The sequence below is a fragment of the Humulus lupulus genome, chromosome 4, assembly GCF_963169125.1.
Source record: "Humulus lupulus chromosome 4, drHumLupu1.1, whole genome shotgun sequence".
Lineage (NCBI taxonomy): Eukaryota > Viridiplantae > Streptophyta > Magnoliopsida > Rosales > Cannabaceae > Humulus > Humulus lupulus.
Window position 1 is genome coordinate 168,144,344 of NC_084796.1, and position 15,832 is coordinate 168,160,175.

The following is a 15,832-nucleotide window of genomic DNA, read 5'->3' on the forward strand; positions in this document are numbered from 1 at the left end:
GGAAAATCTAATTTTGTTCGTTCCTAATTTTTTTTATTTCTAGCAATGTATGCCGGGGGGCGACTTCTTGTTTAATGAAAATGGTGTATACAAAGCATCATAAGAAATGTTGTAAGGAAAGAAAAAGTTCGCGTCCGTCTTCATTTTTTACACAAACAAGTGACCTAAGACTACACTCTTCGGTCACTTGGGGGGTAAGACCATCTATACAAGTCCAGCAATAAAGAAAAAAAAGATGCAAAGCTCAGAGATTAGTCCTAAGGATGCAAAGCTTAGAGCTTAGTTCTGATCCGGACTCGTATAGATTGGGGTGCAAAACCCAACTCCCAAAAAAATAGGAAGCAAGGCTCAAAGCCCAGTCCTAGCCCAGACCCACATTGTTCGGGAGGTTCGAAACCCGACTCCCAATAAAAAAGGAGACAAGGATCAAAGGCCAATCCTAACCCGGATCCGTGTAATTCAAGAGGTTCAACCAAAACAGGATGCAAGGCTCAGAGCCTAATCCTAACCCGGACCTGTATGCTCTGGGGTTCAAAAACCTAACCCCTAAAAATTGGTCCAGACCTAACGTGGTCCCAGATAACTAAATCCCCACTCGTGTCTTCCTTACAATGGCCCAAAACCATTGAAACATGAATCTTAGGTTTAAATTTGTTAAAGTTAGTCTTATAAATGTCCCAGGTCGTTGGAACCTGAACCTTAGGTTTGAAAAAAGCTAATCCACTAATCTCTGATGGTCCAGACCATTGAAACCTGAACACCAAAGTCAAGACAAATAAATCATAGGATAGTTATTAACTCCTTAACGGTCCAGGCCGTTGGAACCTGAACCTCAGGTTCAGAATGAGTTAATTGATTAAGTCATATCTAAAAAAATCTCTAATGGTCCAGGTCGTTGGAACCTGAACCATAGAGTCGAGATAAACCAGTTAAGTTATATTGGTTAAGTCCAAAATGGTCCAGGCCGTAAAGACCCGAACGCGGGTCTCAGGACAGGTTAAATACCGTCTACAATATTCCCTTAGTGGTCCTGGCCATTGGAACTAGGACCCAATATTCAACTTGGATTCATGCAGAGTGATAAAACACTTAGTGAATTTAGAAGAAAAAATACACGAATATAAAGTGGGAACCATTATGTAGAGAAAAATCAATTTATAACAATACGGATAATGAAAATTTTCTTGGATGCATCCGCGTCCATAAAATTAATACAGCTACAAAAACAAAAAGGAAGCCCTAAAAAAACTACAAAGGCCCAGGCCTAGGCTTCATCTTGATCTAGGACATCCAGAGCATTCTCACCTTGTTGATCCTCAGCTAGGAGTGTCGCATCAGCTTTCTCTTTGGCTTCGAATTCAGCCCTCTTTGTAGCCAGGTAAGGATAGAGGAGGAGATTCATGTTCTTGTCTTGGAGCCAGGCCATGTAAATGGCCTCGTCAAAAGTGACTGACAACATCTTGTCAGCCTACTCCTCCTGTCGAGCCTCCTCGCTCCGCTTCATCTCCAGCTAGACCTTGGCCTCCAAAGCTTGGTTCTGAGACTCAAGGTTTGCCACCTTCTCTTGCTTTTGGAAAATTTAGGCTTCGGCAGCCTCCAGAAGGTTTTTGATCGAAGCCTTCGAACCACAAACATGACGTAGCTCCGCCTCCAGGTTGTCCACCGACTTCCTGTATTCAGTGTCCTTCCTGGATAAAGCCCCCTTGTGCTACGCCCAAACCCGGGTAGCCTCCTCACGCCCTGCAACAATCCGAGCAGCCTCTTTGGAAAAGGCCTCCCTGGTAATTTACCGTTGATTAACGCCCCCCCCCCCCCCCGCAGCTCCATCTAGGCTGTCTCCAGCTTCGCAGCCTTCTCGGCCACAAAATCTGCGTTCCTATAGGCCAACAAGGCATCTTGGAATAAATCAAAGTTAGAAAATTTACAAGGAATAATGATGGTAAATTAAAAAATTACACGGGCATATGGCTTACCGCGGTGAATTGATGACGAATGGCCTGGGAGATAAAAAGGGCATTCTGGCTTGCCAAGGTGGCTTATCGCTTGAGCTGAAGAATGGACATGGTAGCCCCCACCTGCCAGAAAATCTGCAGCAAGCGGAGCCGTGTCCTACCCCAACTTAGGTCGAAACCCAATCTCGGCTACAACTCGATCCACGATCTGTTAGGGAGCATTGAAGGCCTCCGGAAGTTCGGCAAACTCCACCTTCCACCGAATGGTCAAGTCTACGTACACCTCATCCCGTTTGTCCCAACTGTCATCCCTAGCTCGGGACACCATTTTCATCCTCTCCTTCTGGAGGACTAGGTCCCCTTCCTCGGGAAGGACTGGGTTAATGGGAAGCCCTGGAGCCTCCAGGACCTCTTGGGTAATGATGAGGCTTTCATTGAAGGAATGCTCCTCAGCTAGGGTGGATCCTTGATCTTAGTCCTCTTAGCCCGCTCTGAGGACCCCACGGTGACCAAGTCCACTTTACTTTTGGCCGCCCCTCCTCCTTCGGAAGGCTCCTACTCCAAATTAATAACTTGGAGAAGAGAAGTCTAGGGCGGGACCATTTTGGCGTGTGCCACCGAGATGGAATTTGCAGCTGGATTGTAACGCCCTAGATAGCTAAGACTGTTACACTGTGTACTTATAAAGGTGCAGGACTTGCTAATCAAGTCATTTAGTGAAAAACGTGATATGAAAACCACTAATGAACTAGGGTTAAAAGGTTTTGGTCTCAAAAGGGTACATTTCATATAACTAAACATTTTTACACATGGGATCCCAAAAAGGAACAGCGTTCAAAAGTTAGTTTACAAAATTTCCAGAGTTCAAACAACCATTAGCTACTCTAAGGGCAAAACAGACGTTTCGGGTTCTCTTGTTCCTGTCTCCCTCTCAACCGTGGCGGCTGAGCAGCTGATCATGTACATTCTGCTCTCAGAGCTCTCCGAGTCAGGGCTGATCAATCTTTCCCTTGCCTTTACCTGCACCACGAAGCACCCGTGAGCCAAGGCCCAGTAAGAAAACATAACATTATATAACAAGCAATGACAACAGTTGAATAACCCTTTAAGCATGTTCATATACTTAGCACACCATAATGGTCACAATGCACGAAGATTCAATCATAGATTAAGCTAATCAACACCCAGCTATACAGCATAACAATCAACCAATCAATAATAACAATAAAGTCACACGGTAATCAGGGTTGACACCTTAGGTCGCACCCTCTATTTAACCCACTGACTCCGGCCCGCTTAAACCGAGCTCAGTGCATAATAAGCTGTCCTCAGCTACCAGTGGCCAACCTGCGCCCTGTGCGCTAGTGTAAACTTCGGCACCCTTAGGCCATTTGTTTACTATTTACATGGAATAATAACATCCTTCACAAAGCATACAAAATAGAGAACCCTTAGTCCTATTATAAATCTACAATCGGGTGCAGTTTTCTTACCTTTAGTTTCCAAGTGTACTAATTGTGCAAGATGCCTCTTGAGCACGATTCGTTTCCTGGGCTCCTAGCTTATACCTAGTCACAACCAAGATGAAGGATACCATTAATGATCGTAAAAGGGCTTCTAGATAATGTTCTAGTCTCAAGAACATTGAATTCCACCAAACACGGTAGTAGATTCAATCCCAAGCAGCCTAGGTAAAATTCCCATGCTTAAAATCCCAAAATCCCTTAAGGGTTGCGGCTCAAGCCACCCATGCCACAACATAGCCCCCAAACAGAGCCCATCTGGGCTCAGAACTAGACACGGGCCGCGGCCCTACAAACCCCATGTCGCGGCTCGCCCTCCTTCCTCAGCACATTTCAGCTTCAGAGGGTCGTGGGCCAACCCCTTTGAACCCAGAAAAACCACCATTTTTTACTCTCAAACCTCACTCAAAACCATCCAAAACCATCCCAATTCCACAGCTCAATTATCCCAAAACTTTTCACATGATTCCAGCAACACAACCCAGCTGAAACTTGGCCTAGAAACTTACCAAAATCCCACTTCAATCTCTGAAACTCACTTACTCAAGAACACTAAAACCATCCATAAAAACTCAGAATCCAAACACTAAATCACGAATTAGAGCTTACCTTCTTTGATGAACCAACTCCCTTAACGATTTCTAAGCTAAAACCCAAGCTTTCTAGCTTCAATTCAGTCCTTAAATTTTAAAACCATAAAAACTTTAAAACCCAGCCAAAACATAGAATTAATCACCATGCACAAAGCTTATATCTTACCTCAGTTCTTGATTGAACTCTGTTGACGCGGTTCTTCACCAACAGGTAATTAAGAGAAGAAGAGAAAGGGATTAGTGCCAAATATAGAACCGAAACAGATATATGATCTTAGAGGATGAAAGAGGTGACTCAAGACACAATTTTAAGTGGTTCGAAGGTTAAAATCCTTCTACTCCACTAGTCAATATTATTGATCTATACTGAGTATTTGGTTACAGAGTATTTCTTACAAGAGGTTATTTTTTCCAACCCTTATCAACTCCCAGGGTCTCCATATTTATAGGAGAAGGCACCTGGAAGTTGGTAAGAAGGTCATCCCGTGACCTTCTTACTTGTCGTATCAATTCTGTGACATTCATGATTAATTCCTAACTCTGACACATAAGTGTGGTCAAATCAATAGGTAAGGAGGTAATGGGCCGCACGGCCCAACCCAGTCGTGGGTGTCTGAATACGCACGTCCCTACTGCGTGTCCGAGAAGTAGGGGGATATCAGACACGTGATGCCTGATATGTGCACGTTTACCTTGCGTGTTTTGACTTCGCAAAGGGTCATAGCCTCCATATGAAGCTCGTATCACGAGCTTCATACTTAGCTCGGTCTTCGACCTTCAGAAACCCTGCCCCGTCCTTGGGCAGTGAAGGCGAGCTCTTGGGGCTTCCTCGAGCTAGGAAGGCACGACACTACGACAGAAGCTCCGACCCCTGGGGATGATCATGAGGTAATCATGGTTATGCCACAGCTCGACTTGCTAATCAGCCCATGGGAAAATCAGGGCGTACATCTACCCCCCAAGCTCCTGCTTGTGGTATATCACGTCGTATATCAGACCACAGTAGGGGCTTTTAGACTTCCCCATGAACTCTTCGTATTCCACTTTTTACGTAGGCGCTTGATACGTGGAACATCGTGGGTGGTGACGGTACGTCTTACGAGAACCGCATTTAATGGCCTAGCCTATGCCCAGCCGTCGTTCTGTATTTCGAGTGGAGGGCCTTGGATCCCTCGTCAGGGCCATCCAACGGCCCTCTACACGTGATCTTTTATGCATATAAAAAGGGGTGGCCACCCTACGCATGGGCCACCCTTTCATTCGATTTTTTTCAAATTTCTCTTCTCCTTCTCTCTTTATCTCAGAAGAACAAACCCTCTACTCGTTACTGCCATTTTCAGCGTTCAAGAAGCTTAGGCGCACGGATCTCTTCGAAGCTTTGGAAGCCAATACATCGACGAAGCTTTTACCAAGGTGACACCTCCATCCACCTCCCAGCTACATGCTGTAAGTTCCCTGACCATGTGCGTTTTGAGAATATATTCTACTGTAGCATAGGTAAAAATTTCACTGTAGCCACATGCAAGGTTTTACTGGGTTTGTGGATACGGAGGGTGAAAACCCTTTTTAGGTTAGGGTATCTTTGTTGTAGGAAACCATCTTAGAGTATGGGTTTTAGGATGCTTTTTCTGGGGAAAATTTTCTGGGTAGGAGTCTTGATAATTTTGGGTGCAAAACCGGGTAGCTTAGGGAACACGCCTCACAGGCGGTTTTGCAATATTCTGCCTACTGAAACTTTCCCCCCAAGACAAATTCTATCCTGACCCCCCTGACACACGAATCCCAAGGAATCGGGGATTTGTTGGGGGCACAGGCGCGTGTTCATCGAACCGCGTGGTCCCACTCTCCACGGGCTGGGCTTACCTCAACTCGTGCAAATAATAATTGCTTTTTCTTCATGCTTGGGTCGCCTATTCTGAAATGTTTTCTTTTGTTCGCTAGGCGACTAGATGGCTCCAAAGAGGAATCTCCCCCAGAAGAACCTCGGCAGCTCGGCCTCCCAGCAGGACAGAGGAAAGGTGGCAATGCCTGACTCCCCGATCCCCCGCTTCGAGCTGGCAGTGGAGAAGGAGGTCGAGGTGGCCCCTGATTCATTCTTTGAGGCGGAGAGAATCATCTCAAAGATAACCGACCAGGTGAAGATTAACAAAATCTTTATTTCCCACAACATCGCCCTGGGGAAAGCATCCGTAGTGGCCCGACCTGCTTCAGATGGCGAGCGGAGCTGTGCACCGCTCGAGGAGTCGTTCGCGGCCTGGAGCGGTGAACACTTTAAGGCAGGGGCCTTCCTTCCCCTGGATCAGTATTTTGCTGATTTCCTCAACTACGTGGGGTTGGCCCCGTTTCAACTCCCCCCCAACTCCTACCGTCTGCTGGCAGGGTTGAGGTATTTGTTCCAGAAGCACGAGTGGGAGGTCCCCACTCCTGCAGACATTTTATATTTCTTCTGCCTCAAAGCCAGCCCGGACCAGCGGGGGCGAGGTGACGGGTTTTACTATCTAACCCGGTTTCCTAATACGGCGGCGATCAACGAACTGCCCAGCCACCCTAATGACTTTAAGGACCAGTTCTTCATGTCAACTGGGTTCCGGAATTGCGAGCATCACTATTTCAATCGTCCTCGTAAGTTTTCTCCGACCTTAGCTCGTACTTTAAGTGTCATTTTAGCTCCTCCCGCACCCCGTTCTGACTCAAACTAATCTTGCAGCCATCTTCGCGAGGACAGAGAAATTTGTGACCCTCGGGGCCCAATACGAGAAACTGGCGGGCTTGCCCCCCAGTGAAAAGGACTACCGGGTGCTCGTGACGGACGAGACGATGGTGTTTTGTAAGCTGATTTTCCCAAATCAGACTTTGAATCTAAGGAGGCCTCGGGGGCCTCCCCCAGTTCGCTCCTCTATGCCCATAATCATGGAGGAGGTCGCGATGGACGAGGACGAGGAGGACGAAGAGGACGAGACTCCACTTGTGAGGAGCAGGAAGAGGGCGCTGGAGGTTGCCCAGACAACGGACGAAGAGAGGATCCAGTTCGGAGCAGCCGCGGGTCCCTCGGGCCAAGGTAACCTTTACATACTTAGGAACTTAGATAGGGCCATTGCCGACCCCCGGCTAGCTAGATTCAACCCCCGACAGCTCGTTCATCATCACCGAAGTGATCCGGACCTGGACACAACCCTGCTCCACTGCGTCGATCGACTCGTGTTGGACTACCAAGATAGCCAACCTAGGGGTACCGTAGTAGTAGATAATACCCTAGCCTTTAGGTCAATCCTATTCGAGGAGTATGGGACCAACCTTCGTTCATGGACATCCCTCCGGAGGGGTATCTTAGCTCCGGGGCTTAGGCAGTACGTAGGAGAATCTAGCCCTGAGTCAGACCCGGACCCAGATCTTGCGCCAGTTCGGGAAGTAATCCTCTTAGGTTCTTCTTCTAGCTCGGGGGGTAGGGCTCCCTTAGTATTCGCATACTATTTATCTTTAACCCTTTGTCTTTGTCTCTGTATGGTTGCTAACTTGTATTAACCATGTTTTTGTTTTGACAGAAGAGATGTCTCAGCCCGAGGAGAGCTTGCGAGGCGTAGTCTTCGGGGGGAACACCTCAGCCGGGCCAAGACTGAAAAGGCTCCGGGGGTCCAAGAGCGCCGCTGGGGTCTCCACCAAGTCTCTGGCAAAGGAGAAGGAGAAAACCCCGACAGATCAGGTCGCGGGAGCGATTCTCCCCACTGCAGGAGCAGGCCAAATGCTTCCACTGCCTCCGCGAGCTCCAACTGCCACCCAGGACGCGGGGTTGGAGCTCAGGACTCCGGCCGTGGTGGCCTCCGATGTACGCATCCCAGTCAACCCCCAGCATCTGGAGAATATCCCAGAGGCCTTCCTGGGGACGGTGTACGAGTCGGCGAACTACGCCATGAGCCATATATACAAGTTCACCGAGAAGGAGCTCTGGGCCATTGAGAGAATGAGCCCGGTTGGCGTAATGGAGTCTTCAATGGGCATGACCCTAACGGTAAGCTGCCCTGTTCTCTTAAAGCTTTTACCATTACATTTCGCCCTATTTTTCCTCTAAGGAAATTTGTCTTTCATTTCTCGCAGGGCGTCGTCGCTCTTCACAAGAGCATCGTCAGGGCCAAAACTCAGCTCGAAGATATGAGGACCGAGCACCAGGCCTGTCTTCAGGAGGCTAAGGCGACTAAAGATGCCCTGGCGACCTCGAAGGCCGAGTTGGAGAAGACCCGCTCAAAGGTCCAAGAGCTCGAGACCTCCCTTGCCACCTCGCAGTCAGACCTCGAGGCCGCGAAGACTGAGATCCAGGCCACCCAGGCCGAGTTGGAGGCCGAACGGACTACTTCGGAGCAGTCCCTAGAAGATCTGTTCTACCACTGCTGGGCTTACAATCCGAAGGCTGACTTTTCCTTCATGTCACCGAGTCTTTGGGCGCGCTTGCTGGTGAAGTTCCAAGCTCGCCTTGACAAAGAGGCGCCGCCTTCGGAGACTGGGGACGGCTCTAGCGCGGCGGAGCAGGGTGAGACAGCGACCTCCCAGGGGCCATCTGACGGAGCTTAGGGCGTTTTGTCTCTTTTCCCCTTGAATATTTTTAAGTATTTTTTTTATATGTAACCCTTGCATGAGGTGTTTTCACCTCGAGATAATCTGTTTTGACGTTTTTAACTTACGCTTTTTCATGCCTTTAAGCATTTTGGTTACAATTTTTGAAAAACTTAGTTCGCGTTAACATTTATCCATATACCGAGCTCTTTAGGAAGAACATCAATTGATAGATTTAAATTAACTTCTAAGTTTTATGACCCGTTTAAAACCAGGAACTTAATTTGAAAACTTAGTTCGTGTTAACTTTTATCTATGTCTCGAGCTCTTTAAGAAGAACAAGGATCAATAGATTTAATTCAACTTCTAAGTTTTATGACCCGGTTAAAACCAGGAACTTAATTTGAAAACTTAGTTCGTGTTAACTTTTATCTATGTCTCGAGCTCTTTAAGAAGAACAACGATCAATAGATTTAAATCAACTCCTAAGTTTTATGATGTGGTTAAAACTAGGAACTTAATTTGGCAACTTAGTTCGTATTAACTTTTATCTATGTCTCGAGCTCTTTTTGAAGAACAAGGATCAATATATTTAAATCAACTTCTAAGTTTTATGACCCGGTTAAAACCAGGATAGGACTTAGTTAGCGTTCACCCTTATCAATATCTCGCGTTTTTAAGAAAACAACGGTCAATCGATAAGAATCAACATCTAAGTCGTTAAGGAAACCTAGTTATATCTAGGTACCATATCCCCCCCAAGTAACTGGGAAAGGGTCTTTCGTGGGTACTTTAAGATTACACTTGCAAATATGCCTAAAAAGTTGATTTTCATTGATACATAAAAAGTGGCCTTCCAGGCCTTACAAGTGGATCAATGATAATATTTCTTTAAGTGGATGGCATTCCAAGTCCGCGGGACCGCCCCTCCATCAAGTCGAGTTAACTTGTAAGTTCCTTCCTTGATGACTTCGATGACCTGGTATGGTCCTTCCCAGTTCGGTCCCAAAACTCCATCTTTGGGATCTTTTCCGGCGAGGAAAATTCTCCTCAGGACCAAGTCGCCCACGCTAAAGGTGCGTTTTTTGACCTTGGTGTTGAAGTAGCGGGTGATTCTCTGCTGATAATGGGCGAGCTGGAGTTGTGAATCCTCTCGCCTTTCCTCAACCAGATCGAGGGAATGGCATAGGAGCTCATGGTTTCGATCTTGGTCGTAAGACTGGACTCTATGCAAAAGAACCTTTATCTCCACGGGGAGGACTGCCTCACTCCCAAAGGTTAAGGAAAAGGGAGTGTGACCCGTAGGAGTCCGATGCAAGGTCCGGTATGCCCATAGGACCTGGGGGAGCTGTTCTGGCCAGACACCCTTCGCTTCATCTAATATTTTCTTGAGGCTCGCCTTTAGTGTCTTGTTGACAGCTTCGACCTGGCCATTAGCCTGAGGATAGGCCACGGAGGAGAAACTTTTTACAATCCCATGTCTTTGACAGAACTCAGTGAACAGGTCGCTGTCGAACTGAGTGCCATTATCGTAGACGATCTTCTTGGGCAGGCCAAACCGATAGATGATGCTTTTAACCACGAAGTCAAGCACCTTTTTGGACGTTATCGTTGCCAACGGCTTTGCCTCAGCCCACTTAGTAAAGTAGTCGATGGCTACCATGGCATAACGCACCCCGCCTTTACCAGTGGGGAGGGCGCCAACCAAGTCTATCCCCCAAACGGCAAACGGCCATGGGGATGAGAACATCTTCAGCTCGACTGGAGGAGCTCGGGCAACTACAGCGAATCGTTGGCACTTGTCGCACTTCTTCACATATGAGATCGAGTTTTTGGATAGAGTTGGCCAATAATACCCTTGCCTGAGAACCTTTAAGGCCAAGCTCTGCCCCCCGGTGTGGTCTCCGCAAAATCCTTCATGAACTTCCTGCAGGATGGCCTTCGCTTCACTCGGAAGAACGCACCGGAGGAGGGGTAGGGAATGCCCACGTTGGTACAACACCCCATCGACTATCGTATATCTCGGAGCTTGATACAGGATTCTCCGTGCATCGTTACGTCCTTCAGGCAGCTTGCCCTCGATGAGATATTCAAGAATGGGGGTCATCCAGGTCAGCCTGGCGTCGACCATCTCGACCTCAGCCCGGTCTCCTTCTATACTTGGTTTTTCCAAGAATTCTATTGGCACCAACCCCAAGGTCTCCGTCTCTCCCGAGGTGGCGAGCTTGGCAAGAGCATCTACATTAGCATTTTGTTCCCGATGTATCTGTTCGATCGATCCTCGCTCAAACGCGGACAGCTCGGCTTTTACCTTTGCCAGATATGCGGCCATCTTGGGTCCCCGTGCCTGATACTCGCCCAGAACCTGGTTTACCACGAGCTGGGAGTCACTGAAGCACTGGACGGAGCTCACCGTTAACTCCCTAGCTATCCTCAGCCCAGCCAACAAAGCTTCGTACTCTGCCTCGTTGTTGGAGGCCTTAAACCCGAACCTTAGCGCCGAGTGGAATCTATGTCCCTCGGGGGATATCAGAATGATACCGGCCCCGGAGCCGTTCTCGTTGGAAGAACCATCCACAAAGATCCTCCACAACGATTGGGGCGAGGTGACCTAGGGTGAGCCCTCTGCTGGATCCTCCTGGAATCCCGTGCATTCTGCCACAAAATCGGCGAGGGCCTGACTTTTCATTGCAGTTCGGGGAGTGTAGAAAATCTCGAACTGACTGAGCTCGACAGACCATTTTAACAAACGTCTCGATGCTTCAGGTTTTTGCAAAACCTGCCTTAGAGGTTGATCGGTCATGACGTGTACTGAGTGAGATTGGAAGTACGGCCTGAGCTTTCGCGAGGCCGTGATTAGGCAGAATGCCAATTTTTCCATCAATGGGTATCGTGATTCTGCCCCGAGAAGTCTCTTGCTGATGTAGTAGATTGGCTTCTGGACTTGGTCCTCTTCTCGTACCAGTACGGCACTAGCTGCATCCTCAGTGACAGCCAGGTAGAGAAAAAGAGGCTCTCCTGCCCTGGGCTTGGATAGCACGGGCGGTTCAGCCAAATGGGCCTTCAGGTCGAGGAATGCGCTTTCGCATTCTACTGTCCATTCGAACTTCTTGTTTCCTCGGAGCAGGTTGTAGAAGGGCAAACACTTATCGATTGATTTGGAGATAAACAGGTTGAGCGCTGCCACTCTTCCTGTTAAGCCTTGGACATCTTTCCGCGACCTGGGTGAAGGAAGCTCGAGCAGAGACCTGATCTTACTGGGGTTTGCCTCGATTCCTCGGGTATTGACTATGAACCCCAGGAATTTCCCTGACGCGACTCCAAAAGTGCATTTCTGGGGATTGAGCCTCATGCCGTATTCTCGTAGTATTTTAAAACATTCTTCCAGGTCGGAAACATGGTTATCGGCACTCTTTGACTTGACCAGCATGTCATCAACGTACACTTCCATGTTTTTACCAATCTGGTCCGCGAACATTCTATTTACTAGCCTTTGGTAGGTAGCTCCGGCGTTCTTCAGTCCGAACGGCATGACCTTATAGCAATAGACATTAGTCGGGGTCATGAAGCTGGTGTGTTCCTGGTCCGCCGGATTCATCACGATCTGATTGTAGCCTGAGTACGCGTCCATAAAGAACATGAGCTCGTGCCCCGCCATGGCATCCACCAGCTGGTCAATCCTTGGCAATGGGAAACAATCCTTGGGGTAGGCTTTATTCATGTCGGAGAAGTCGATGCAGGTTCGCCACTTTCCGTTGGGCTTTGGAACTAGCACGGGGTTGGCGACCCAAATTGGAAACTTGGCTTCGCAGATAAAGCCACATTTTTTGAGCCGGGCTACTTCTTCTTCTAGGGCTTCAGCTCGGGTTGTTCCTAAACGTCTTTGCTTCTGAGACGTGGCGGGAATGCTTTTGTCTAGATGAAGCGTGTGCATGATGACACTCGGGCTAATCCCCACCATGTCCTCGTGGGACCAGGAAAATACGTCTAAGTTAGCCCGCAGAAACGTAGTCAGCTCCGCCTTCCTCTTTCCGCAGAGGTTTTTCCCGAGCTTGACCATCCGTGATGGATTTTGTGGATCAAGGTTCACCTCCTTGAGCTCCTCAATAGCCTGGAGCTCGGATCTATCTTCGCCTACTCGGGGGTCAATATCCTCACTCAAAGCGACATTTCCCCCTTTGGCGCTTTGAGGTTTTTCAATCTCAGGGTCCGCTGAGGGTTCCTAAGATTCCTCTTCAGTTAGAATGGCCATAGCCAGCTGCCCGGGTATAGATTTTCCCTTCATGGAAATGCTGTAGCATTCCCTAGCAGTGAGCTGGTCTCCATGGATAGTGCAGGTTCCCGTTGAAGCAGGGAACTTCATGGCGAGGTGTCGAATGGAAGTGATAGCCTCGAAAGCTATAAGCGTATGTCGGCCCAAAATGGCGTTGTAAGCAGTGGGACAGTCTATGACCACGAACTCGAGTAGTTTGGAGACTATTCGAGATTCTTCCCCTAGGGTGATCACCAGCTCGATCGTCCCTATCACCGCTGATCCTTCTCCCGAAAAACCATATAGCATCATGGAGGTTCAAACCCATCTTCTCTAAGGTGGATCGGAATAGAAGGTTCACCGAGCTCCCGTTGTCTATCAATACCCTCCTCACTCTCCGGTTGGCGAGCTGGACTGCTACAACCAAGGGGTCATTATGAGGGAACTGGACACGGCGTGCATCTTCCTCCGTAAAAATGATTGGTTGCCTCTTCAATCGCTGCTGCTTCGATTGGCGCTGTTCCGGGACGAACTCCACTCTGTTGTGAGCCTTTAGTTCATTCACGTATCTCTTCTGGGCGCCTCTGCTCGTGCCAGCCATGTGCGGACCTCCAGAGATGGTGGATATCTCTCCTCCTACCACGGGGGGAGGGACATCCTGATCTACCCGAGACCCGGGCTGACTGGCTGGGGTTTCTGGAGCAGGTCGACTCGCTGGGACCCTGTTCCGCGAGTATTGAGCCAAGGGACCGGCTCGGATGAGAGTCTCGATCTCATCTTTCAAATGCCTGCAATCGTCGGTATTGTGGCCGATGTCGTTATGAAAACGGAAAAATTTGGAAGTGTCTCTCTTTCCCTTGTGGTGTTTCAATGGCTTTGGCCTCTTCCAAGGTACCCGAGTAGAGTTGGCCAAGAAGATACTCTCTCTGGGCTGGGTGAGCTCGGTATACTTCATGAAAACGGGCTTAAACTTGTCTACGGACTTATTCTTCTTTTGGTCGTGCTGACCGTTTTCACCATTGCCCTTTCTTTTTCCTCCACCGGGCTGGTTGATCTGCGTGACGTCTAGGGTTTCTGCCACGACCTCCGTCCCAACGGGCTGATCGGGAGCCTGGCTGGTTCCCGCCGCTTCGGCTTCGGCTTCGGCTTCTTCCAAGTTTATCCATTCTTGGGCCCTGTTAAGGAATTCGTTGACCGAGCTGACTCCCTTCCTCTGTATATCCTTCCATAGGTCTCCTCCGACAAGGATTCCGGTTCTCATGGCCATGAGCTTGGAGCTATCATCTGCATCCCTAGCCCGAGCAGCGACGTTCACGAATCTGCTCAAGTAGGCCTTCAAAGTCTCACCGGGCTGCTGCCTCACATTAGCCAGGGAGTCGGCCTGAACACGGGTGGCCTGGGAGGCTCGGAATGCCCTTTTGAAGTCGGCTGAGAAGGTCTTCCAGGAACTGATTGATTGTCTTTTACTTTTCTTGAACCACTGCCTGGCAGGTCCAGTCAGTGTGGAGGGGAAGATCAAGCATCTCAGCTCCGGGCCAATGTTATGGGCCATCATTAGGGTGTTGAACATCCCTAAATGGTCCGACGGGTCTCCGTCCCCGTTGAACTTTGACAAGTGAGGCATACGGAAACCAGATGGGTATGCCGTTGATGCTATATTGGGGGAGAAGAGTTCCATCTCGTCTCCCGAATCATACTCGTCTTTTTCTTTTTCTGACAGGAGCTTCCTCATCAGCTCCTCCATCTGAGTCAGGCGCTCGAGGGTTTGGTCTTGATGTCCTTGGTTATTCTGGGGCTGTTCAACAGCTCCGGATCCATTGTACACATTTGGTGGGTTATTTCCCCTCCTATCTAGAGATAGGTTATTTGGGACATTCCCCCCGTTGTGTGCTTTGGACAGGGCCCCCCCTGAGCGAGCCTGGCCATCTTCTCCTGCTCTGTCCCCTCTATGAGAGTTGAGGCGATCTCGCAGGTCACCTCCCTGGGTGGTCTGGTGACTTTGTGCCGAACTTAAACGCTGACGAAGGTCTCCTCCGGAGAGATCACTCCGTCGACTGCCTGTCCAGTGGCTCTTGCTGGATAGGCTTGGAGTCTGCCTTTGGTGGTGACGACCTGAGCCTTCCCCTGGTGCCCTGCTGCGCCGGGAAGGTCCAGCTGATGGCGGGTTTCTTCCACTACCCCCATAGGCTGGAATGTCCCGGACGGGCCGAGGAGGAGACGGATATCTGATCGGAGATGAGGATGCCTGACTGAGGAGGCGATCCTAGTTCCGTCTGGACGAATCAAGTTTGGTGGGGGCCTTTCGACCCTGCCAACCTGTTGGTCCCGCACCGGGCGATCTGGACGAGGCGCAGGATGGTCATCGGGGACGGGCTGACGTCGCGAGCCTTCCCCGGAACTCCTTCGGGAATTTCCTCGAGCTCCCCTGGGCGTTCTCGAGGATGGTTGGGAGCTAGGAGTCGACGTCCTGACCGAATGGCTGTATTGCTGTTGTACGGTCCTAGGCATTTCCTCGAAGTTTGCCTCTCGATGGTGTGATGAAGGGGTGGAGTTGGCTGCCGGAGGTCTATCCGAACGGCTATGCCTTGACCGGTTACCCCGGCGAGACTTAGGAGCCTCGTCTTGCCTCTCTCCGACGTTAACGTCGGTTGTGAGAGGGGGTAATCAGGCCAGGATATCCTGGATTTGCTGGCTAGCTGTTGCTAACTGACTCCTCAGTTGGGCGCTCTCCATTTCCACCGCAGTATAATAACATGGGTTCGGATTAGGTGGCCGAGGCGCCGAACTACCGGTATCATCTTGGCCTACCAGCTGTTTTCCTGGCCGCTGTTGGACTTCAGGAACTTGTTCATCAGGGATGGTAGTATGATGAGCCTCCTGCCCATCATGTTGTTCTATCTCGTTACCATGCCTGGACCGAGTAGTCACCATAGTTGGATGTTTGCAGCAGCACTAATCGAAGAAGCT